Source organism: Lissotriton vulgaris, chromosome 6 (genome assembly GCF_964263255.1).
Source record: "Lissotriton vulgaris chromosome 6, aLisVul1.2, whole genome shotgun sequence".
Taxonomy (NCBI): domain Eukaryota; kingdom Metazoa; phylum Chordata; class Amphibia; order Caudata; family Salamandridae; genus Lissotriton; species Lissotriton vulgaris.
Genome location: NC_141694.1, coordinates 291,825,341 through 291,852,696, shown reverse-complemented (window position 1 = coordinate 291,852,696; position 27,356 = coordinate 291,825,341).

Genomic DNA, 27,356 nt, shown 5'->3' with positions numbered 1-27,356 from the left:
ACTTAATTGACCCAAAAGCCCTAAAAAAGCAACATAATACACACGAAAACGCCCTAACAACCCTAAAATGCATATAAGTATATGTATGCATGCATTTATGTTTGTATTTATATAGATATACAGATGATATATGTTTATATATGTATGTATATATATATATTCACTGAAAAAACCATAGGCTATAGACCATATATAGTTAGGAATTAGCATTTACAAAACCTTGAAAATTCACTGAAAAAACCATAGGTTATAGATCATATATAGTTAGGAATTAGCATTTACAAAACCTTGAAAATTCACTGAAAAAACCATAGGTTATATACCATATATAGTTAAGAATTCGCATTTACAAAACCTTATTTTACTCACACAAAACCATTGAAATTCCATATATAGTTAGTTGCACTAACTATATATCGCGCACCCGCAATCCACTGCTGATGATGTCACATATTACATCATTCATGACATGGTCAGTGACATCACTGATGACATCACTGATGACATCTCAAATGACATCACTGATGACATCACTGATGACAACATCCAGTGACTGTATGTTTCTGTAAAGTTAAAATATGTCTTACATATTGAAGAATGAGTGGATGTATAAGTGTCTGGATGAAGGATTTAGTAGGTGCATGACTGACTGTATGAGTGAGTGATTAAATGTGTCTCACTGAGTGCATGGGTTAGTGACTAAACTGTCTTAATTTGTGCATCATTATGTCTGTTGTTCTGTAAACTGTTGCATGTGTTGATAAGTAGCTATATGAGTAACTATATGGGTTATTGATTGGTTGCCCAAGTATTTGTATGGGAGACTGAGTGTGTGTGTGTGGGTGGCTGGGAGGTGTATGACTCTGTGCATAGATGTGTGAGCAGTTGATTCACTAGATGTATGGTTTCAAAAGTGCATGTGGAAACAGCTGTATGGGCGGTTGACTGTGTGCATGAGTGTATTGGTGAGTGAATGGATATCTCAGTGCTACATGTCAAAGTAAGTACATATGTAAAACACAGTACATGTGAGAGTTGACATATATAAATAACTGTGCATAAGAGCCAGTGAATGTGTGAGTGGCTGTATGGATCATTGTGAACTTGTATCAGGGATTGTATAAGAGAGTAAATATGTGTTAGTATATGTTTGAATAAGTAAAGTTTGTATAACTGTATAGTTGAGGAAATGGAGGTGTGATTGATTCTTTGCATGACTGACTAGTTGTGTGAGTAACTCCATGGATGAGTGACAGTCTGTGAGTGTCTGTTTACACTGATTGAATCTAAGGTTATATTAGAGTCTGAAGAGGTTCATCGTATTATCACATGAATGATATCATCAGTGATGTGATCAGTAATGTCAAATGAGATGTCATCAGTGATGTCATTAGTGATGTCATTTGAGATGTCATCAGTGATGTCATTTGAGATGTCATCAGTGATGTCATCAGTGATGTCACTGACCATGTCATGAATGATGTAATATGTGACATCATCAGCAGTGGATTGCGGGTGCGCGATATATAGTTAGTGCAACTAACTATATATGGAATTTCAATGGTTTTGTGTGAGTAAAATAAGGTTTTGTAAATGCGAATTCCTAACTATATATGGTCTATAACCTATGGTTTTTTCAGTGAATATATATATATATATATATACATATATATATATATATATATATGTGTATATATATATATATACACTCTGTGGTTTCATACTTCTGGGTATGTTGTCCATGTCTATCAATGCTTTGAGTGGGAGGGGCTATATAAACTATTGATGCAATGGCGCCAACTAGATTGATAAAGGCTTCTTGTAAGCCGAAGCGCGTCTCTCTGTTATCTCTGAGATTGAGGTTAAGGCTGCTATTGAAAGTTTGGGGGTGATTGGTCAAAGGGGGCTGAGAATGCAATTTCCATAGGAAACTTTAGACAAGGCTACAGGTCAAACTGCTGACCGGAATTGTGCCAAATTTGGCAGGGAGAAAGGTATTGGTCCAGAAAGCACGCTTGTCTTTAATTGGTGTAAATTCATTCAGTCGTTTTTAAGAAATATCCCATTTCACCGATATCAATATTTGAGAATTCTTAATTATGATTGGCTGAGGGGTTACGAGCATGAGCTTGCGGCTGATTGGCTGTAAACGTTTGAAACTAGGAAGTGTTGACAGCAGTTTTGTGATTCAGTTGAAAGGAGTAGTAAAAAAAGAGAAAAATTGTATAAGAGAGTATAGTAGGAACACTGTGGAGTTACTTTAAGCAGTCTCTATGGTGCAGAGGCAGGGAGTTTGAATGTTGCTTTGGCCGTTGAAACAACTGTGTGCGATCGAGAATCTTGGCGGGAGGTTTATTTTCCATGCTCGCGATTGATAGAGCGTGGGTTCACCTGCTCCAGATTTTACAAAGATGGAACTGGTTCAATTCCATCTTTGAAACCCCAACCCCCAATAACTTTGAAATTGTGTTCATATTCACTGGAACCAATGAATATATTGTTATAATAATCTGTTTTCTCTCTATGGAGACAGAATTTCCCTTTCTTTTCTAAATCCAGCAGCTTGAGTCTTGCCATTCGAGGAAAACTCTTTATTTTCAGCCCATTTAGGAATCTATCGCTTATGATCAGTGGCTTTTCTATGGAAATCCTGTCTCTTTTTCTGGACTAAATCTAAAAACATCTTTTCTTTCTCTTGTAATATGCATGTTAGATTTTCTTTGTGAGCCTTAGCTATCTCTATTGATCCTACTATTAGAAAATAATCTCCCATAAAGTGTGTAGAGTCTCTAGTACTGGAAATACGATTTAAATTTCTACGTAAAGGAACTACATCAAAATTATAATAATAATATTGTAATTTTCCAGTTCTATAAAATAAACTAGCTAAAATGTTACATGAAATACCATAGGTCAGTGGTAAGTGATGGTAGGTGACCCCTTCAGCTACTGATGTGGGCAACTTCATGCACACGTAGCAATCACTGATTTCCATAGCTTCTACATAATGTACTAACAAATTAGCAAATACATTTAAATGAGTTCTATTTCTAGCTCTTCTATAATGTAAGTCTCCCTCATCTCGTGCTTCTAAGTCTACTCCAGGTTGCTTAAGACTTACTGCGTTCTCATGTGTATGTATATATATTGTCTTAGGTGAATTTACTTGCTCAGGTATATTAGTTTTGTTCTGCATTTCTTTGCTCATTAAGTAAGGTATAGCTAATGTCAATCCAAACCATACTATAACTACTATTACTATACTACATGTGCATATTCCATAACATGTCTTTAGACAATTTCTTTTCGGTCTTCCGTTAACATTATAATCAGCCATTACTGACTAAGGTGACTTTTTCCCCTCTTTGTAACTTTTCACAGACTTTTAACCTGTGATTCTTTTCTCAAGTTGGTCTCACTTCTTTGTCAGTCTGATCAACAATCAGTTCGTCATTACTGAGTTCTAGATTTTCAAAATCTTCAAGTTTGACGTAGGTCCACTCAGGTATTTTGAACTTGTTATTCAGTCTTTTCAAACGTGAACTTTTCCTTCTTGGTTACTCTGTGGGTGGTCCAGCTTGGCTTGATATTTCATTTACTTGCTCTGGATCTTCATTTAGTGTTTTAAGGCGAAATGTCAGTTTTTTCTCAAACCAAGGCCATTTATCTGCTTATTTGAGTCTTTTAGCTGGCACTGTGCTTTGAATTTCTTCAGATGCTCTTTTATTTTCGTTCAGTTGTGGCACTACTTGTTCTTTGTCAACTTCTGATTTCCTCTCTATCTGACTTGGTCCAGGTCTTATTTTTGTTTCTTCTGCCTGAATACTAATCTGGCCTTGTTCAGGTGTTTGCTGTATTTGACCTCGACTTTGTTCGTCTTCTTCTTCCTGAACACACTTTTCTACACCTATCTGGTCCTGCTCAGGTTTTTGTATTTCTTGATTGTCTTCTGCCTGAGCTTTCGCCCTCCTCAGACTGGAGTACTGGCTGGAGTTTCAAATGTCTGAGTACACCGATCTTTCCTTATCTGGTCCTCCTCAGAATTACTTTGACTTGGATTTCTGTACTCTGAGTACATTCTTCTATTCCTGACTCATCCTCACTATCACTCTGTCTATCTAGATAGGTTTGACTTCTGGTTCTTACAAAATCTGCAGGTATGTCAACTACTGGAATCCATTCATTTGACTGGTGCTCGGTTGTTCCTCATCAACTACTTCGGGATCAACTTCTTGAGACCCCCTCAGCTGCACAACCTTCAGCTTCTCTTTCATCAGGTTCTGTCACCCTCTTGGTATGACTCACGTGGATCCAGTTTGAAATTCCCCTGCACTTTACAGCTGTGGTGGTAACCAATATCACTTGATGTGGCTCTCCTCACGTTGGTGTTAGGCAAGATTCTCGAGTATGTTCCTTTATCACTACCCAGTCACCTGGATTCAGGTAATGTGCTGGAGTTGATTGTCTGGCAACAGCGTCTTCCCCAATCTGGTGAGAGATAGAACGCACTTGGTCAGCCGGTTCTTTGCAGTACTCAAGCACTAAATCATCAGATATATTTGTCAGCTTGTTTCCTGGTACCCATGCCTGCCTCATTGCTCTTCCCATGAGTATTTCATGGGGACTCAAGTCTGTGTTTCTGTCTGGGATGCTTCTGAGTCCCATCAGAACAAGAGGTAAAGCGTCAGGTCACTCCAATCGGGTAGATTCATACATCTTTCCCAATTGTGACTTAATTGTGCCATTCAGTTGTTCTACCACTCCAGAAGCCTCTGGGCGGTATGCACAGTGCAGCTTTTGCTCAATTTGGAATGCTTCACAGATGAGACAAATTATTTCATTATAAAAATGAAACCCTCGGTCTGATTCAATTGTTACTGGAAAACCGAAACGTGGTATGAGTTCCCTCAGTAGTAGTTTAGCTACAGTAATGCTATCATTCCTGTGGGTAGGGTAGGCTTCCACCCATTTTGAAAACAGGCAGACAATGGCAAGGACGTACTTCAGTCCTCAGCAAGGTTGTAATTGAATAAAATCAATCTGGAGTCGTATGAAGGGACCTTCTGCCTTTCCAATTTTACCTGACAACACTACAGTTCTTTTACCAGGATTCATTTGTTGGCATGTTATACACCTCTGGCAAAGACTCTGCTACATTCCTGAATCTCGCATTGAACCTATCTGTCTGAACTGCCTTATCATCGCGTCCCTACCTATGTGAGAACTTCTATGATACATCCTAGCCATAGGAGCAAGCATACAATCTGGTAACACAGGTCTCCCATCAATTTATTTATTTATTTATTTATTTATTGAACTTGTATTGCGCACAGCTACCCGCAGTGGGTTTCACGGCGCCAGGGACAGACTGGAGAAGAAAACAAGCAATAGCTGAGAGAAAAGAAAAACAGAACCGAAGAACTTAGAACAGAAGAGTCTTCAATTTTTTACGGAAAGCAAGAAGACTAGTTTCTGTTTTTAGCGCCAACGGGAGAGCATTCCACATCTTGGGTCCTAGATATGCGAATGAACGGCCTCCCATTTTTGCCAGTCGGATTCTAGGAATCACAAGATATCCATTGTTGGATGACCTAAGAGAGCGGCCAGGCTGATATGGCTGGGCAAGATTGTGCAGGTAGATGGGAGCAGGACCCTGACGAATCTTAAATAGGAAGCACAAAGTTTTGTAGACCACACAATCAGAAATTTTTAACCAGTGAAGGTCACACAGAGCTTGCATTGCGGACGTTCTCCGTGGAACATTGCGCAGCAGGCGAGCAGCTGAGTTCTGTACAACCTGGAGTTTATTGATTGTGGCTTTATCTGCTCCTAGATAAAGCACATTGCCATAGTCTATGCGGGACATCACAAGGGCCTGTACGACAGTTCTTCGAGTGGACTCGGGCAACATCCATATGATCTTCTGCAACCAGCGTAGAGTATTGAAACAGATTGCAGCGACCTTAGTTGCCTGCTGCCTCATCGAGAGATTATCGTCGATCAGGACACCGAGGTTACGGGCAACAGACACGGGGGTAGGAAGCGGACCCATATTACTGGGCCAGTGTCTAGAGCCCCACAGATCTTTATGTTTGCCTAGTATGATCATCTCGGTCTTGTCTCCGTTGAGCTTTAGCAGATGCGCTTGCATCCAAGCTGCAACACGAGAAAGGCCAGTTTTAAGGGCAGAAGTGTCCTGAGCCTTGCTGCTAGACAAAGAAAACACAATCTGCGTGTCGTCTGCATATGAGTATATAGACAGACCGGCGTCCTCTACGATAGAAGCAAGTGGTCTGATGTAAATATTGAACAACAAAGGGCTCAATATAGACCCTTGAGGGACGCCGTAAGCAGAGGAGTGAATCGCAGATTCAGCTTTGTTTGAGAAAACCTGAAAGGTGCGCTCATTGAGAAATGAGGCCACCCAGGCAAGCGCTGGTCCAACAACACCAAGGGAGCAGAGAGACTCCAATAGGATGGAATGGGACACGGTATCGAAAGCAGCGCTTAAATCAAGAAGAATAAGCGCAAAGGTCGCACCGCTATCGATACCGTGTCGGAGCCGCTCAGTCACCCCAAGGTAAACAATAACACCATCCTCAGCCCTTCTCCAACATCCTATTTTCCCCCACTCTTCCTTTTCCTTCACTTCTGCCTCATTTTGCAAATCTCTCCCTTCTTCCCATCTTTTCACTCTTTCAAGCAACATAAGTTGGCAGCTGTTTCCATGTGCATCGATTTTCTTATTTATTGCTGTTATATCTGGGGGTCTCTATTTGGCAATGGTTATCACGCCACGTTTCGCCAAATAGGGACCCTTACTTCTAAGTCAGGATAAGGGGATTACACTCCTTAACCCCTTGCATGCTGATGACGACCCCCAGCCGTCATGCACTATGCCGCTCGTGTGCTGATGACGGCTGGGGACTGTAATAAACCCGCCCGTTGCGATTTTGCTGCACAGAATTGGGGCCGTATGCAAGGGGTTAATAACCCCTGCTCACCCCCTTGGTAGCTTGGCACTAGCAAACAGGCTTATCTCAGAGGCAGTGTGTTAAGCATTTGTGAATATACACAGTAATACAGTGATAACACTACAGATGGACACAACACAGGTTTTATAAAAATAAGTATTCTTTATATAGACTTAACACAAGACCACAAACGACAAAAATCCACGATACTACACTTAAGGTTGCTTACAAGATGATTTAGTCTCTTAGTTCAAGTTGTTGGTAAATGCGACAAAGTTCTTAACAAAGTACCTGGATGCGTAACGCAAAGTGAACAAAAGGCTCGCCATATGGGAGGTGCGTCGGTTCCATGACCCGGGGGAATGGTTGGGTCCTTCCTCAATGCTTGCGGAAAGTAGGGGACTCATCGTGAGCCTTACCGGTGCGGAGATGATGCGCAGATTCTCAGCCCGTTGCCGTGTGCAAAATGGTGCCTTGGTGCTATGAGATGATCCAGTTGTGATGCGAGAAGATGGTGCCCTTGATCCGGCGATTTGATGGCGATGCGATGACCCCCTGGCAGCCTTGCAACGACTCTGTACTTTGGACCCGCGACAGGCCCTGGGACACGCTTCTTCAGCGATGCAATGGCGACTCTCTCGATGTTGTCACGCTTCTCCGGTGATGCGACAGCAGGCAGCTTCGATGAACACATGTTTCCAGGGAGATGCGGCGAAGGCTTGCTTCTCCGGCGTTGCGATGATTTCAGCTGCGGCGGCAGCACACTTCTTCTCGATGAGTCGCGCTTCCAGCTCCCAGCGGCACGCAAGTAACTGGAGTCAGAATTCCTAGCAAGGAAATTCAGGAGGGAGCTGGAGGTGAAGTATTTTGTCCCTGAGCAGGAGGCAAGCACAGTTCAAGCCCTTGGAGAATATTCTGTGGATAAAAGTCCTTACAAAGCTCCTTCTCCTTTCCTTTGGCAATGAAGCAACCACTGCAGCCCAACCCAGCAAACAGCACACTGGCAGAGGGGCAGCCCAAACTCCTGCAGCTTCCTTGGTTCTTCTCCTTGGCAGAAAAGTTTCTTGTTCCAGAAGTGATCTAAAGTCTTTGGGACTGGGTCCCTATATTTCTACCCCAAAATCCTTTGTTCTCTGAAGGTAGAGAGGCCTCTGCCTAGTTCAAACCAGTTCCTGAGCACTGTGTTTACATGACTCTCTTCTTCCTTTCACTGTGCAGGGCAGATACATCAGCCACCCCACAGGAGGTGGAGCCAGCACAGGGGGGAGAAGATATAGCTCAGGAGCACTCTGTTGACATGATTCCTCCTCTCCTTTTACAGTGCAGGGCAACGACATCAGACAAGCCACAGGGGGTGGAGCCAGCATTGTAGAGGGAAGGCCCAGCTCTATTCAGGTCCATGGTGAAACTGATCTTTCTATTCACCACCGGGCTGCCCCAGCCTGTCTCCTGGAATTCCCCAGCCCTGTCACACACAAACCCAGACAAGGAATGCACAACCCAGCAGAGAAAGGCTCAAATGGGTAGGCAAGCAAATACCTGCTTTATAAAAGTGGTATTTGCAAACACAGAATATTAAAATAAACTTTACTAAAAGATGTATTTTATTATTCTGAGTTCGGGCATACTAAATTCGATTTTCTTCTTTGTTCCCTGAGTCAGTTAGGATTTTAAGGATGTAATAATCTTAACTGCCCATTCTGGCCTATGTGAACAGGTAGCCTTCAATAGTGAAAACAAAAATTGATGTAATCCACTATTAGAACATGCTACACACATCAGAGCATGTCCTACCTAATACTTACAATGCACCCTGCCCTTGGGCCAACCATAGGGGTGTCTAATATAAAGCAAAGGGAAGGTTTACGGACTGGCAAGTGGGTGCACTTGGCCAAGTTGACATGACAGTGCTAGACTGCACATAGGCCTTGCAATGGCAGGCCTGAGACACACTTTACAAGCTACTTCTGTGGGTGGCATAATCAGTGCTGCAAGCCCACTAGCAGCATTTGATTTACAAGCCCTGGGCACACATGGTGCACTCTACTAGGGGCTGACAGATAAATCAAGTAACCTAATCATGGAATCCAATTAGTACATTAATTTAACATAGGGAGCACTTGCACTGTGGCACTGATTAGCAGTGGCACAGTGCCCAAAGCATAAATCCAGCAAAAACATATCAAAACAGAGGAGGCAATCCGTCAAGAATGGAAGGGAGACTCAGGCCAATGATGCCAGGTCTAACAATTGCCATCTTATGTTTGGCACAATGCTGGGCTAGTTGGTCAGCATATCGGTTACCTGCTGTCACTCTGTCATTTCCAGATTGGTGAGCAGCAAACTTGACCACAGCTACTTCTTTTGGTAATTAAATTGATTCCAGTAAGTCTTTTACATAATGTCCATTCTTAATAGGAGTACCTCAAGAAGTCAGAAACTTCCTGCGCATCCAAAGTTGGCCAAAGTCATGCACAACCCCATAACCATACTGACTGTCAGTATCTATGGTTACTTTCAAATTTTTCCCAAATTTACAGGCTCTTGTCAATGCAACTAATTCGGCTACTTGTGCAGACTTGACTCCAGTTAAAGGATGTTTCCACTGGACCCACAAAGTACTCACATCATAAGCAGCACTTAATCCTCCTTCCTCATGTCTCATGCATGAGCCGTCCACGAACAGCTCATATTCAAAAGTCAACAATGGCTCTTCTTTTATGTCTGGAAGGGGCTTAGTACTGTATTCTGTGAGGTCGATGCAATCATGCTCGACTTCCCCTTTCACTTCTGCGAAGTGTGAATCAGGTAACAGTGTAGCTGGATTTAAGACATCCGGCAATGGTCACATTCCCTGCACCTAGAAGAATTCACTCATACTTAGTCAGCCGACTAGGAGTCAAAAACTGAGTACGTGTTCTGGTTTACAGAATCACCACATGCAGGGGGACATACACAGTTATAGGGTGTCCCATAACAATGGATTCACTTTGCTCAAGACTCATGCAAGTTGCAGCTACAGCTTTCAGATACCCTGGAAATGCAGATGCCACTGGATCTAGTGTGGATGAAAAATATGCCACAGGACGTCTCATTAAACCATGAGTTTGGGTCAGAACAGACAATGCACAATTATTGCGTGCATCACAGAATAATGCAAATTCTTTTGAATAATCAGGCATGCCTAAGGCTGGAGCAGAACAGAGGCAGTCTCGCATCTTCAAGAAGGCAGTCATGCTTTCGTCATCCCACTCTACTGGGTCTTTTGCTCTTTTCGTTGTCATCTGTATTAGAGGTTTAGCTAGGACTGCAAATCCCACAATCCACTGCCTGCAGTAACCTACAACTCCAAGAAACATTCTGATTTCTTTCTGTGTCTGTGGTAGATTCATGTTTCTGATTATTTTGATTCTTTCAGAGGTAACTCTTCTAACACCTCTTTCTATCTGGTGCCCCAGATACTTTACCGATGTGGTACAGAAGTGCAACTTCTCAGGTGACACTTTATGCCCTCCTTCTGCCAAATGATTCAGCAGTGCAATGGTATCAACAACACAGTCATTTGGAGTTTTAGACGCCACCAATAGGTCGTCTATATATTGCACCAGGACAGACTGTCCAGGCAAAACCAGAAATTCAGGACAAGTTTTCAATATCTGATGGAAAATCGATGGACTTTCTGTGTGCCCCTGAGGAACACGGTTCCAAATGTAGACATGGTCGTCGAATTTAAATAAGAAAAGATATTTGCTATCTGGATGTAATGGTAGGAGAAAAATGCATGGCACAAATCAATTACTGTAAAGCATCTAGCTCCCCACTGTATCTGATACGGAATTACTGCAGGATTTGGCACAACTGGACAACATGGGACGACAATCTTTTTAACCTTGCGGAGGTCTTGTACGACCCTATATTTCCCACTCGGTTTCTTTATGCCAATTATTGCAGAATTGCATGGACTGCTCATTATTTCCTGTAAAATGCCTTGTTCAACCAAACGTTTTATTTCTGCTGCAACACCTGCCTTTATTTCTGGGCTCATTTTGTATTGTCGAATGTTTGGGCAAACTGCGCCTTCTTTTACTGTCACTTTTACTGGGTCAACATTTGCCATTAATCCTACATCTTCCCCAGTGAAATCCCACACTTCAGGATTCACGGTTTGATGTAATTCTTTTGGGAGGTCTTCCACTAGCCTCTTTTTATTTTCAGTTTCTTGTTTGGCCAACAGTTATTTATAAACTCCATCTTCATCTGGGGTTTGAATTTCAACACCACTTGGGGTGCAAAAGATAGTGCAATTCAGGTTGCACAGTAAGTCCCTACCTAATAGGTTTACTGGACTGGAGTAGCATACTACAAACTTGTGCATGTCTTTGAAATTACCTATTCTGATTTCCATAGGTTCTGTAACAGGGGTACTAATTTGTTTATTAGAAACGCCCACTACTTGGATCGCTTCTCCCGAGAGGGGTAGGTTTGGAACGTCTGCTGTTCTTACAGTAGAACGGGTAGAGCCACTATCCAACAAAAAGGTAACATCATTTCCCTTAACTTTTTCCTCAATGTATGGGCCTGACTGATCTACCGGCAAGTATGCGCCAAATATGGACTCCTCATCCTCCACTCTCAGGCACCATCAGTAACTATCTTCCTAAAGAAATGTATCACTCAAAAGAAATTGTGATGTCACTGCATCTCTTCTTCCACTTCCCTCCCAATTTGTGTTATCCACCTTGTAATTTGCTTGGCTCCCAGAATCTGGCATAGGTACAAGTGGTAAGTGGATCTGTATTACCTGTTGCTGTGGCTTCCTTGTCACCCCATTCTGCGTCTGTGGATACAAAATATCGTTTTGCACATTGTTACTCAATACAGCTTTACACTCGTTTCTCCAATGCCCCATTTTTCCGCACCCATGACAAGGAATTTTTTTGGCCTCCTCTCTGTTCATTCTACCTCTTGGTTTACCCCCAGTTCCATCTCCTTGGTTCTGATTATTTTTCAATTGATTTAACTGGAGTTCCTGTTGCTCTGCTAATTTTACGTGTGCCCACATTACCTTTTCTTCTAAATTCTTTCGTTTATTGTCAATTTCATCCCCACAATATTTTGCATACTTAAGTATTTCATCTACCGGCTTGGTCTGCCAGCAGATTTTATGATCTTTATTCATTTGTGAAATTTATGGCTTTAACCCTGACACAAATCGATAAATAAAATGTGTCATGTCTTTCGTATCAATGCTTTTCAAACCACTGAACTGCTTGAATACCTGTAAAAGACGTTCATAATATGCATGCACTGATTCATCTTTATTTTGAATAGTTCTGTCTATTCTTGTCCAATCTGTTTCTTTCTGGGGTAATTTCCCTTTTAGAAAAGTTATGACTGGATGATACTTTTTTATCACTTCATCTAATGGTGCTCCTGTCTTTGTGTCTCTTGGGTACTCATCATTAGGGCAATCCATAGTGATCTTACATTATGTCCGTAAATCTGCAGGTACAACAATGTCAAACAACCCATCTAAATCTTTCAACAATACTTTTGAGACTTCACAAACCTTTCAACTTGCCTGTACCATTCTACAGGTTTCTCTCTGAGTTTTGGGAAATCATTTGTAAATGATAAAATATCCTGTCAGGACCATGGGACATGCACATAACCTCCTCCTGGCACTTCTCTCATCGGGCACAATCTTTCCATTTTTTCTGGATCTTTTAATAAATAATAATTTGGAGTATTTTTTGCTTGGGCTTCCTCCTTTTTCTTTGCCCATCTAGCTTTCCATTTATCTAAATTACCCCATTTCTGCAATAAGGACAGTAGCTCCTTGATTTGCACTTTACGTCCTGACATATTCATGTTTTCTAAATCTTTGTCAGAAAATTCAACTCAGTAAGGTTTCCGTAAAACTTTAGATGTTTCAATATCAATTCCCATTTCAGAAGCCAAACTCATTAACTTTTCATGAAATGTTTTAGTATTGATAGTGATACTTTGACATATAAACGACAATTCGTCCTCACTGAGAGTGTTTAACCTTTCTAATCCACATTTCCAGTCATCATTTCTCCTAATTCAACTCTTAATTTAAAAATATCCAATACCTTAGGCTGTGATATGGCTTTTCTATTTCTCGGGCCATCTCTCTATTTCTTCTGGGGATACTACATTAGCATTTCTTGTACCTGAGGATGTTTCCATTGGTACCTCTCTAGAACTTCCAGGAGTGTTTTTCCTGATTGAGTCACCCACCGGTTCCCTTATAGGTAAATCCATGAGGGAAATCACTGATTCGCATTCACTTGCTTGATCATCAGCTATCAAGGGTTTTTTTCTAGATTGCACTGCAGGTGTAGTCAGAACGGGAGGCTTAGGACAGGACTGTGTCTCTCCATATAATGGAATAACAGGACCTATGGTTACCGGAATGGCCAAGGTTTGAGGACTCATATTCAGCTGTGAAATCTTCTGAATTAATTCACTTCTCTGTTTATTTATGGCTTCTCGTTGCCTCTCTTGTAGCACTTTTTCTAACGAGGTTTCTTGCACTACTTGCAAAGGTGCTTTTAAGAACGGGGCGCTAGGGTTAACTCTATTTGCTTCCTCATGGTAAGGTGGCAGACTTTTCATTAACAAATCCTCCAAGTAGTTATCATCTGATTCACCACTAGTCCTTACATTTCTCATTTTCTCTGTGCACTTGCTTCCTGACGGTTCCTCTAAAGTCAGTACAGGATATAATCCTTCTACTAACATGGACTGTCTCCATGTCTTCATTTGCTTATCTCTTGTCTCTTTTGGAAATCTGGTATAAAATGTACTCCAATTTCTGTCACTTCTGGATGTATCTCGCTCAAAAGCCTCAGTCTCCCATCCTTCTAACGCTTCATACTGGGTTAATCTAGGTCTGGAATCTAATTCATTCATGCGTGTTCTCAAATTGTACAAAATTCTACCATTAAAAGTACCATGCTCAGGAAAACACATCATCTTTTGTGTACGCTGTCCAGTTCTCTAACCACACACTGGTGTGGTAGCCCCTCTCTACCATAATGTATAATGCGGGCGTATTTGGTGGAGGAATAATAATTCCTTCTCTAGTCTTAATCATTTTGTCCTTTTAAAAGAAATTCTTAATTCTTTTAAATAGCGACATTTTTCACTCTATGAGGTCTTCCCCTTATGTATTGCTCATGCGCAAAACCTAAGTACCTCCTATTGGGTCTATTTCCTATAACTATTGGATCTAAATGTCACATATAATTTACACCAATTAAATTTAATATGCACCTACACTTAATTGTTTAATAAATGCTTCACCAATACCAGCTTGTTTCTAATTTTCGAAAACCAATCAGTGTTTAGAATTCAAATAAATTCCAACCAATGATTACGCAGCTTTTCTCGTGAGATAAGTTCCCACGCTCCTGCACTTACCCCTGCTTTAAATTATTACCTCGGCTACACACACGCTGTCTCAACCAACAACAGCGCAGCTCTTGGTGACGTCAGCGCAGCACCGCAACTGACTCTCTCCTTTGCAAGGTAATACGAGAACGTATTCCTTTTTACTTTTAAATTGCAATTTATTAATTGACAACGTAAAATCATTCGACACTGTGCTTAATGACTAAATTCAAGGGAAAGATGATTTGCACCTACTGTGAGTAAAACCTTTCTAATTACTCTTCATACACTTCGAGTAGATCCCTTCCACCTACTCTTCATACAAGCATTAGAGAACCTGTTACTCCCTTGAGCTTACCCATTCTAGGTGTTATAAGGTCAAAGTTTCACCAAGGAACTCCTTTGCTATCATTTATTCACACATTTATATAGAAAATTCCCTGATCAGTGCTTCCAGTTTTACCTAACCATGCACTTACTTCCTTAGGCAAGTGCCCTCACTGCAAAGTGGCATCCATTTACCACCCGCTATTCTGCCCCCGGGGATTCCAAATAAACATAGAAAAATACAAACGGGTTTTGGTTAATACATAACATCAAAATATAATCAATTTTTCAATACACGACTAACTACCTTTCTTAACTAAACCCTAACCATCTAACTGCTACCCAAAGAATACTGATAGAGCACTGGTTCACATGCTCGAGATTTTACCATACTCACCTGGGCCCATAAACATACAGACTTTGAAGCAGGTAGACCTACGCTTAATCAGCAATTTGAATTTAACCTTTTGGGACCTATACCTTAACTTATCAATCCTAGTCACCGGTACCTAAAGTGCTAAGGGATAAAGGGAGTTAGCAAACAAATAGGTAGTAAATAAACATGTGCACTCATAAATAATCACAGACTCTGGAATGATTTAATCACTGTATCTATGTAAATTCTTAAATGTCAGAGTCCATACTAATTCGATTATATCGCATTCAATTAGAAAGAATTTAATCATTGTAAGATGATGCAAAAATATTATGAAACTTTCTTTTAAGTATTCAAACATAGGAAGGGTAATAAAAGAGAAACAGCACCCACACAACTTTATATTTACCTAGAATGGTGTGAAGACCAACCCTGGCCAGAGGCTGGGATAAAGGACCGGACCCCCGATAGTTCAGGTGCCAACAGGATAGAACAGGCGCAGACCAGAATCAGGATAAGTACGGACCAAATTAGATCAGGACAGGACCACCGCAGGTCAGGACCAGCACCCACAGCTAAAGTGCAACACCAGAGTCCCACCCCTCTCTGTGGCTAACAGTCGGGCCTTGATTGGGTCGATTTTGGAAACCTTCTCCCACAAAACCCCGATTGGGTTATCGAACTCCTTCCCAGAACCTCGATTGAGTTATCAAATCTTCTGACAGAGTGCTCCGCCAGCACCTCTGCTCCTGAATCTTCTGACAGAGTGCTCCGCCAGCACCTCTGCTCTCGATCGCCTATTGAGTGCATTGGGTCAGTGACAGGTCAGCTATTCGGACAAGTCGGACAATCTAACGAGCTAAGCCTACCTTAGTTATACCATTTTCCAGGGCATTGTACCACCCTCCAATGTTGCAAATGTGTGTATTCCCTCAATTTGATTAGTCAAAGGACGAGGAGAGGTCATCACACCATACCAGAATGAAGTCATTTCATTCAAATATTAAAATTTACGTTCCCTCACATAATTTAATTTTCCCATGCACTTTTATTCCATCCGGCAGTGAATATAGCAATAAGAATTACAATGTAATATAGCAATTTCTTTAGCTTCCTTCCAAAGGGTGAGAAGATAAGGTTCCCATAAGCATCTTCTAGCAAGTCAGGAGTTGGCCCGTGTTCAATGCCATGGCTTGTGGACTCTTGAGAACGTAGAGCATGTGCAGTTGCGAGACCCAAGATGGAGCAACATTGTACTTGATTGGTCCAAACACGAGCTAATAGCAAAGTCAAAGAAGAAGAGTTTTAGAACAAAGTATAAATGAATGCACTGTATACCACTTATCTCTACTCTATTCCCATTACTTTATTTGAACTATAGCATTAACACCTTGGCTGCTAGGGATATTTTTCTCCGGTGCTGAAATCTCAGATTTATCATTGTTCATGACGAGCTCAGCTCGTCATCAGCACAGCTCAACGGTGCCTCATGACGAGCTGAGCTCGTCATGAGCATCGAAGGGGTTAAGGTTTAGGCAGAACGAACAATTTAGTAAAAGCAGCAATGTAAATGTTAGCGCATGAGAACATAGAGCAACCATTTTTAGTTCTAGTGCGCAGAAGCAAAGATTTGCCACCAAGCTTAAGAATACGTCATGTCACGTGAGTATGACAGTCGCATACGCAGAAAAGTTTCCGCGTTGCAGCTGCCATATTAGGATTTAGGACACTCGAGTTACGGTTAGTAAGAAGCCCATGGTAAAGCTTTCCCAGCTTACTAGAAATGTTGTGTTCTGCATGGTTAATAGGACGAAACATATTTATTAGTGTATTCGTTTATTTCAGGAGGGTTGAATCCAAGCAAGTCTCTTCACGAGTGAAACCTTGCTCCATCAGGATCGGTAACTTGATGTTGTGGTTGGCAAAAAAGGAAAAAGTCGCACCAGGATGTCATTTTGCTCGCTCGCAGTCACCAACTTGATGTTGAGGACTGCGAGCAAGCAAAAAATGACTGCTACGCTACGCATGTTTGCACTGTGCTACATGCAATTCGCATAGTGCAAAGTAGCGCAAACTTCAGAAACTACGAAAGCACAATGTAGTACTTCACCCTGGGGTAATTACGGCAAAGTTGCATAGGCTTTAGAAAGCCAGTTGAGAAAACAATGTTCAGTATTGTGACAAGCAGTGTGTAGGGTAAACACACAGGTAGTGTGAATGTTGCATAGGCCGTGGAAATCATTTCCGCAAAACAACGATGCACAGTATTGCGGCAATGTTCAATAGGCTGTGTAAATCATATCGGGAAAACAACAATGCGCCGTATTGCGGCCTTCCTTTAATACAATGCGAAGTAATGTTTACTTATAATGTGGTGTTCACTTTATCACGGATAGTGTCACTTTGTTACATGAAATGTAATATTATGTGGGAGGGTATGTTCTGTTCCTGGGCGCGGAAAAAAATTAAAGTTTAATTGGATGAGGTGTCCCAACAATGAGCTTAATGTTCATTGGCTGTGAACCATTGAAAGTAGAAGTGTTGCCAGGCATTCCCTTCCCCTCCGAGGAGTAGCAAGTACATCTGATTGGCTCACATGTTCCAAGGATGACCTTCCAGAGCCTAATGTTCAATGGCTGCAAACCATTGAAAGTAGACGTGTTGCCAGCCATTCCCTTCCCCCCCACGGAGTAGGAGGGACATCTGATTAGCTGGCATGTTCCAAGGAGGACCTTCCCAAGAATAATGCTGTTTGGCTGTAAACCATTGAACATAGAAGTGTTGTCAGCGATTCCTTCCCCCTCCGCGGAGTATCAGGGACATCTCATTCGGTAACGTGTTCCAAGCAGGACCTTCCTAAGCTTAATGTTCATTGGCTGTGAAGCATTAAAAGTAGAAGTGATGGCAGCCATTCCCTCCCCTTCCGTGGAACACCATGGACATTTTATTGACTAAAGTGTTCCGAGTACAGGTTTGCTCCTTATTGGGTGGGAACGGTTCACTGTTGTCAGCCATTTTGTGATGCACTTCAAAGGAGTACAGTAAAACAAAGTAGTAAAGGGGAGGGTAGGAACACTATTAACTATAAAGTGGTCACATGGTCGTGGACAGGGATTGCGAAAATAAAAATTGTTTTCCATAAATTTTAAGGACCATATATATAATTGGCATGGGGTGTACTAAACATGGCGGAAAAATAACAGAGTGTCTTGAGGTCTTCTTTTTATCAGGTTTGTGGGTGGGATACTTCCCAGGAGCACTATTTATGTGGTGCTTACTTTTCTGCCGGGGAGGTGTGGTTGTGCAGCAAAAAATGTTGTCTAAGTTTCAAACAGTTTTTATAAGGCAATTACAAATAAACTTTCTTCGGGAATTGACGCTGTATATATAGCAAAGGGGTGATAAATAAAATCGCAATTCATAAAATTTCACTTAAGCATGGGCACACCCTCCATTTTTTTCTGCTATAGTTTGTAAAACTGTTGCCCCATATTCTTGATAATATAAGAGAGCATGAGTTACTTTTAAATAAAGTAGAAAAGAGGTGCTACAAGTAACACTCCTGCACTACATTATCTCTGGTCAGAAGAACAATAGCAAGCAAAAAACAGTTAAACACAATTTACTTCATATTACATAGAAATGAAAGTTTTATCATGTTTTACAATTTCTATTCTGTAGAATTCAGGAACGTTCAATCGTAGTGCTTAGATGTCGCTCACTACTCCGCTAACAAATCATATACTCTTTTAAGAATATATAGGATAGTTCTATAATAATAAACACTACTGGTCCTATATATCCATTAGTAGGGAAAAAGTGAAAAGGAACCGTAACTGAGAAAAATAGAAATTACAAAATACCATTCAGTAATGTAGGGTTTATCAAAGGTATTCTCTAAGAAAGTATCTATGCTAAATATCTAGGAGTGTAATTTAAAAAAATATTCTCACTATACAAAAATCTGATCAAGTAAGTTATAAAGGTCAGTATGCTGTATTTCAGATGGTTTACTCCTGGTGCCGAAAAAATCTCCATTTCCTGTTCTGTGACAATATGACACTCTATTACAATATAAAGAGTGACACTGTTGTCACACAAAACAAGATCAATAACAAAATACTTTCCAACAGTGATTATGTTCAGAGCTTCTTTTCTCTGGGACTTTGAAATCTTTTATCTTGCGGCAACTGGTCAAAAACTTCTCTGAGATCATAATGACTGTGAATATTATAACATACATATTCACAGTATACGATCCCAAGGGGGAAACAGATTAACAACCAGAAGCTGGTGACGTTACGTATAAATCTTTAGTGTCGCGCCCACTGGTCATGAACTCCTCTGAGATCACAACGACTGTTAATATTATAATATACATATTCACAGTATATGATCCCCAGGGGGAAACAGACTAACAACCAGAAGCTGGTGATGTTATGTATAAATGTTTAGTCTTTGCGTCAACGGGTCACCAACACCTCTAAGGTCAAGTACAGTGTCAATATTATAATATAAATCTCAGTATATGAGCTCAAAGGAGCCATAAAAGGATCAATGTTTGCTGTTTTCTGTTTGTTTCTGAAAACAAGCTGCTGACGTTACAGAAAAAAGGCAAACATAAGCTATACAATTTGTTTATAAATACAAATGTTTAAATATTGGCAAATAGCTACGTATTATAAATATCTACTATGCCATAATCAAACAACTTACAACTCTGAAATGTGTTTTGTTGCCACAAAACAAGAATAAGACCCTAGAAAAGGGAACCTGCATCACAGAATGGACATGGGTAAATAACTCGAAAAATCGAAACTAATCGACCAACAGGTGTGGTTTATATACTTTATGGTTATTAAATAGTCTTTGGAAGGAAGATGCAGCTACGCCCATTTAGATGTGACATTTTACAGTTCACACATGCTCACGTTTTAACTGTTTAACTTGTTCGTGTGTTGGGAAATGTTACAAAATGTGAACCGGTAAAGGTTTTGATTTCGATCCTAACACGTATAAGGTCCCTAATATATACATTTGTTGGTCAGCTTAAAAACTGTTACCTGTAAAACCGTGTCATTTCCATTCTCATGATTAAAAACATCTAATAATTGCCATAATTCTAAATAGAAGACAAAAAAAATGATCATTTACAATAGAAGAAATTGAAATATGTGCTAATATCATCACTATGGGTTTAACTTAAAAAAATGCCAGCATTTGTAAAGCATACAGCTACCCCCGGAAAGGTATGTCAGCGCTCGGGGCGTCGGGAAGATTAATCAAGGTGTTGCCCACAGTGACATAACATGCCGCTGGAGCCAGGATTCGAACTTTGAACGCTGTTGTTCGAAGTCAGGTATCATAGCTATCATAGTGGAGAGATGTGGCTCACTGGTTAGAGGCGGCAGACCTGTAAGCAGAGAACAGCCCGGGACCAGGGTTCAATTCCCGACGTGGCAGGGTCGTGGACCAGGGGTCAACTGACTCGATTATTCTTGCCTCAGTGCCTACTCTAACCAGGGAACACACTCGGTAACTCTGGGCATTAAGCTTGCCTCATCTCTACAACGGCCCCCCACAGAGGCCGGGGATGCCTGGTTTCACCATGGAGATATCCAGAAAGGGACCATCTCACAGGGAAAACCAGGACGGGTTCCCCAGCGGTCTAGAGCGCCAGGACACTCGGGTAGAGTAACAGTGCGCTTTACAAGTATCCCACATTTACATAGCTGCTGCGTCACACTTCTTCTACACTTATATGTTAATTACTGCTTATTAAATTTTAAACATGGTTAAATTATAACTTATAACAGACTGCTGTTACAGTTAGTTTTTCACTACAATAAGTATACACGTCATTTTAAAATTTAATTAAAAACTATGTAGGTTTCAGAGGCATTGTAATTAGAAGTTAGCATTTATAAAACCTTTGGAATTCACAGAAAAAACATAGGGGCTTATTATCTAGATGTGCGTTATATAACGCACATCGCACATTTCCATATCGTGGCTATCGCCGGATTTTTTCGCTGTGTAGGCGCGTAATTATCAATGCGCAACACGTAGGCGATATTAAATCCGGCGATAGTCGGCGATATGGAACCTTAGCACATGAAAACAAACTTTGTTTTCACGCGCTAATGTGTGCCATGATAATATGGGGGGGGTGGATTCAGCGTTATGAACCACACCCCCATGTTATCAATGCCTTAACACCTGGTCAGAGTAGGCGTTGGGAGACCTGCGATAAACGAGTTTATCGCAGGTCTTCTTCTCCCAACGCCTGCCTTGGTAATAGGGTGTTCCCACCTCCAACCACATTTTACATGTGGTTGGACGTGGGAACGCCCACTTTGCATGTCATTAGCGATGTCTCTCGCTGACATGCAAAGTGGGCTTGAGGCAGGCGTTAGCATGCCCTTGTTAATAGGGCGCTTGAAGTATCGCCGCTTTCTCAGCACAATTCACCGAAAAAGCGGCGATACTTAAGCTTGCTAATGTCCCCCTAAGGTATTACAGAAGTTATAGTTAGAAATTAGCATTTAAAAAACCTTAGAAATTCACTGAAAAAAACAATAGGTTTCATGGACGTTATAGTTAGCTGGTCATTTCACTCATACAAAACCATAGAAATTCCACCGTTATAGTTAGTTCAGCTAACTATAACTCGCGCCCCTGCAATGCACTGCTCATGACGTCAAATATTACACCATTCATGGCATGGTCAGTGACATCAATGATGACATCACTGATGACATCCCAAATGACATCACTGATGACATCATCCACGTGAAAATCTGATGCACCTCCACACAGTCTAATATAACCTTTGATACACCCACTCTAAAATACAGACTGCCATTTCCGAAACCATCAAGACACCAATACCGTTAATACATATGCACTCACTAAGGGCCATATGTATCATAGTTCCGTTTTGCGAATTCCAAATAGCGAATTTTAAGGAATCGCTATTTGGAATTCGCAAAACGGTATGTATGTACAAAATCGCTGTTTTATAGCGATTCCTTACCATTCCTAATTTGCGATTAGCAAATTGCTAATCGCAAATTACCCATTCATTTCTATGGGCCAGGAGGCCCATAGGAATGAAGGGGCAATTTGCGATTAGCAATTAGCTAATCGCAAATTAGGAATTTTTTCAAGGGTGCAGGGGTGTCTTAAGAACACCCTGCTGCACCCCTGAAAAATACATTTGGGGGCATATGGCGCACATACATGCCCTAAGGGCATGTATGGGCGTCATATGGCACCTTTGGTTTGTTTGAAAAAAGCATTATTAAAAGAATTCGCAACTAACCAACAACTAGAAGTTGGTGGTAATTTGCGATTCCTTAATGGCATTTTTTGCATTTTTTTTCTTTGATCCATTGCATTTAATGAATCGCAAAATTTGCGATTCCTTAAGTGCAATCGCAAAATAAGGAATAGCAATTTTTGCGATTCCTTATTTTGATGCAAAAATGTTTCTTACATACCATTTAGGTATTTAGCATTCGCTAAGGCCGAAATTCGCAGAATTTCGGCCTTTGCGAATGCTAAATAGCTTGATACATATGGCCCTAAATCCTAGGTCTTTCACACACATCCACTCATTCACACATACAATCATGTATACATGCAGTCACTCATGAATACAACATCATATGCACTCATACACCCATTCAGACACTCACACACCGACACTCCTTGGAGTTACTCACACACCTAGTCAGTCATGTAAAGAATCAATCACACTCCCATTTACTCACCTATACAGTTATACACCCACCACCTCACTAATTCATACAGATAGTAATGCATACTTACTCTGTTATATAATCACTGATAAAAGTACACACTCATCCATACAGCAACTCTCACAATCACTCACTCTCACATATAGTTATTTATATACACCATCACTCACATATACTGCCATTTACATATGTAGTTACTCACATGTACCATGGAGACCTCCATTCACTCACCAACACACCCATATACAAACCCACTCACAGTGCTGTTTCCACATGCACTCTTGAACCTATACACTCAGTGAATCAACTACTCACACATCTATGCACAAAGTCACACACCTCTAACCCACACACACACTCAGGCACCCATACAAATACTCAGGCAAACAATCAATAACCCATATACACAGTCATGTAGCTACTGACCAACCCATGTACCAGCTTACACAACAACAGACTGATAAAGACATTCACACCGTTTAGTCACCAACCTATGCATTCAGTAAGACACACACAGTCACTGAATGATGTCACATTCGGTCCATCACTTGTTGTTTTTGCAATTGCCGCCCTAAGTGCGCTGGGGATGCCCAGACGTGGGTCCCAGGCACTCCACACCACTTGGAGTCAAGCTAGCCGGGCTGATGAGAGGTGTTACCTCGAAACCGGTCCGGTCCTCGGATGCTTGATTCCGTTCTGGGAAGGACATGGCTTTTGTAGTTCGGACTGGACTGTTCCCAAGGGGCAACAGGGTCAGAGCTGATTTGCATATCGCCATTGTCTAACCCAGGGTGGTGTGGAGTGCAAAAAAACGATGGATTTGGGCCCAGATCTTTTGACTGGGGGAATGTGTGACATTGATCCACATTCGGTCCATCACTTGTTGTTTTTGCAGTCACAGTGATGACATTTGAGATGTCATCATTGATGTCATCAGTGATGTCACTGACCTTGCCTTGAATGATGTAATTAGCAAAACTAACGATAACGGTTGAAATTCTATGGTTTCGCACAAGAAAAATGTCCAGCTAACTATTACGTCCCTGAAACCTATGGTTTTTTCAGTGAATACATACATATATATATATTACCTACTGGCGGTCGCCAGTAGGTATATATAGTTAGGATTTTTTTGAATAGGGATTTCTGAAAATTCTATGTTGAAAACCTTTGGCGTTGATGGACGGAATTGGCTGAAATTTTCAGGAAAATGGCACATTTTGTCTCTGAGCGTCCCCTGAAAGTTTGGGGGGGTTTCGTCAAGCGGGGGCCGAGGAAAAAGAGGGGTCCCAAAACGTGTTTTTAACATTGAGTTTTCCATAGGGCGGTTGGACTCACTTTTAGCTCGAACGGCTGAATGGATTTCCACAAAACTTGGCAAAATTGTAGGGACTGGCAGCCCGATGTGCCTTTGCTAGGTCTCAAGATATACGCTTCAGTGGTTTTTACGAAAATTAACTTTGAAAAATATATATTGGACTACATTGGGCTATATATATGTTAGAGCCCAAATGTAGCCCAATGTCGCCAATGTAGCCCAAAGATGGCCACCAGAGACAAAAAAAAACAAATGTAGCCCAAATATCAGCCAGATGTAGCCCAACTATAGCCCAGTGACAGAATGTCCCAGAGTGTTCTAAAGAACAACTAGAGCGCTAACAGTCTTACTTATGACAAAAGTATGGCACACCTGAAGTCATCTTGATTGGAATAAAGTGTTAACACTTAAAACATTTAATTTGCAAAGGAACAAAATGAGGGGTTTCATTTTGCCATAGAAATGTTATATATATATATATATATATATATATATATATATATATATATATATATATATATATATATATATATATATATATATATATATATATATTTTTTTTTTATAAGCTAGAGCGTTATTTGTATATATTGGACCTCCACACATTTATGATGCAAATGAAATCGGGGATACACCCCCGCATAACTTTTGTAAATAGCCTGTACAAATATGTAAATAACAAGATTTTTGGTACCATCAAATGCTAATTAATTGTTTATATGTGATAGTCAAAACAATCATTCAGTCAAATGTCGAACTTTTTTTATATATGCACTGTGCACTTTCTCTGTCGCCATTTTGGAACAGTAAGAGAAAAGCAAGTATTTGCACACTTAGAAATGGCCGCCATGAAAAAGAACCATGTACCATCTTCTATGTTTACTGACAGTAAAGGGCGGACTGTTTAAAATGGCGAAAATGTTTGTTCACAAACGACACTGACGAAGCCTTGAGCGAAACGCTTCTGTCGGGGGTGTAGGGGGTTCGGAAACGGAATAAAGAAAAAGAACACTTCATCTGTGTGCTGGCCGTTTTTTCTGGTACTGACTACTGGAATCGTGTGATGATGTCTTAAGCGCCTCACCAGCGCTGGCTGCAAGCACCCGGGACTTTGTGGAGCGGCGGCGGTGGTGTAGCGGTGGAGTAATTGATTTTGGCCGCTTGCCCCGAGGATACGGATATACAACGAACACGGAGTGTTGAGCGAGAACCTCTGTGCCGAAAGAAGAATTAAGGAGACTGGAGAGCTGCTGTCTTCCCGCGGAGGGAGTGAGGGCGACCGAAGAACGCCGACGTGTGTGGGTAATCGACGGAAGCCGCCGAAGCCCGCGGTGAGTGACAGCGGCTGAACCCAGCCAAACCTGTACTAACAAATGTGTCATCCTCAGTCCCGTAGGGTGAGAAAGCAAGTTTCCGAACCCCGACAAGTAAAGTGTGGTATACCACCGCCCCCAGAACTGTACATAATTTAAAAGAAACTACACATATATTTTTCTCAAACATGGCAACAATGGCAGACATCACAGGCGAGAGGGAGGCGGCGGCGAACGTGATGTTCATGTCGGGAAAAGAGAAACCGGGGACAGCTAGAGAAAAAGCTGTACCAACGGAAGGTACCACCAACCTCAAAAGTCTTTTTGTGAAGCTAGAAAGACTGCAAGAAAGAGAAGTGAGGAAATGGTGGGAAGCCACCTCCTTAGAAAGATACTTGGAGTGTAATAGAGTGCCTAGAGGACTGCGCATTTACACAATCCCATCATATGAGAACCCGGACCCGGCCCTCCTGAAGGATTGGGCAGAGTACACAGCAGAGTCCTCCAAAGGGATGGTCAGACTTCTTGTAAAGTACGCATGGAGTGACCGTGAAAAATGCCTAAAAGATATAGCAGACCTCGAGGCGGAAATTTTGAAAGAAAAAGACACCAAAGCCTGTGAAGATCTACGTACTGCAATGGGCAAAAAAATCAAGGACTACGAAATGGGGATACGGAAAAGGAAGCAAACAAAATTTCAGCGAGATGAGCAGGATTATTTGTCTGGCAGAATTCTCACGTTTGCGCGGAAATTTGACGCTACACGAAAAAGATTGGCACAAGGGACCGCCCAGGCAACAGGCTTAGATACAGAGGAATCAGAAATTGAGACCTCGGATGGGGAACAGAATGGTGCCCCAGGAGCAAAAGACACAGAGAGAGAAGAGCCTTTTTTCGACGAATACCAGGTGATGAAGGAAACCCGCCAGAGACCTCAATTGAGAAAGCATCCTCCCCAACAAAATCAAAGAGGAGGACGAGGCGGGGGAAAAGGCACAAGGGGAAATTCACAAAATACAACTACCCCAATGCTAACACGGAGTGCCTCCAATCGCAAAAGGTAACAAGTGCCGAGGAAGATAACAATGTCATCAATTTATCTAGAAGAACATTAACAACAGATGAGGTAAACGTATTGAAAAAAGGTTTAAGCTTCTGTCCAACAAGCGAGTTCAACCTTGTAGACGCCAAAATTGACTTGTTTAAATATATCAGGAAGTTAAAGTTTAAGAAAATCTTTCTGTTAAATCCGGAAAAAACAATCACAGTTCATCCAACAACAACAAATCCAACAGAAAATGACAATCTCCTGGAAATCTTGCTCACACCAACACAAGATTTACAAAATGAAGAACAGGATATGAACTGTGAACCAGATTCTTCCTCTAAACAAGTAAGAGACCCGAGCAATCTAAAAGCAAAATCAAGAAAACTGCCAAACATATCCCATGATGCTATAGATGTTTTTAACGAAGCGGTGACAGCAGATTTGGAAAGGATGGCAAGCAAGAGAATGGATGTGAAGGAATCTAACATTACAAGAAAACAATGGGCAGCAATTAAATCCTTGAGAGATGATAAAACAATTGAGATCAAGCCCTCCGACAAGGGCGGCAACATCATCATCTTCAATAAGGAACACAATGAACAGGAGGCTCATAGACAACTGAAAGATAAAGACTGCTATGTCACAGCTAAGAGGGAGGAATTTGTCAAGAGTACCATTGCATATAAAAATCTATTGAAACAATGGAAGGATGAAGGCGTGATTAGCCATGATGAGTTTACCTTTCTACACTGTGACTCTCCTATGTTGCCCACCTTCTATCACTTGCCTAAAATCCACAAAAACGCCAAAAGACCACC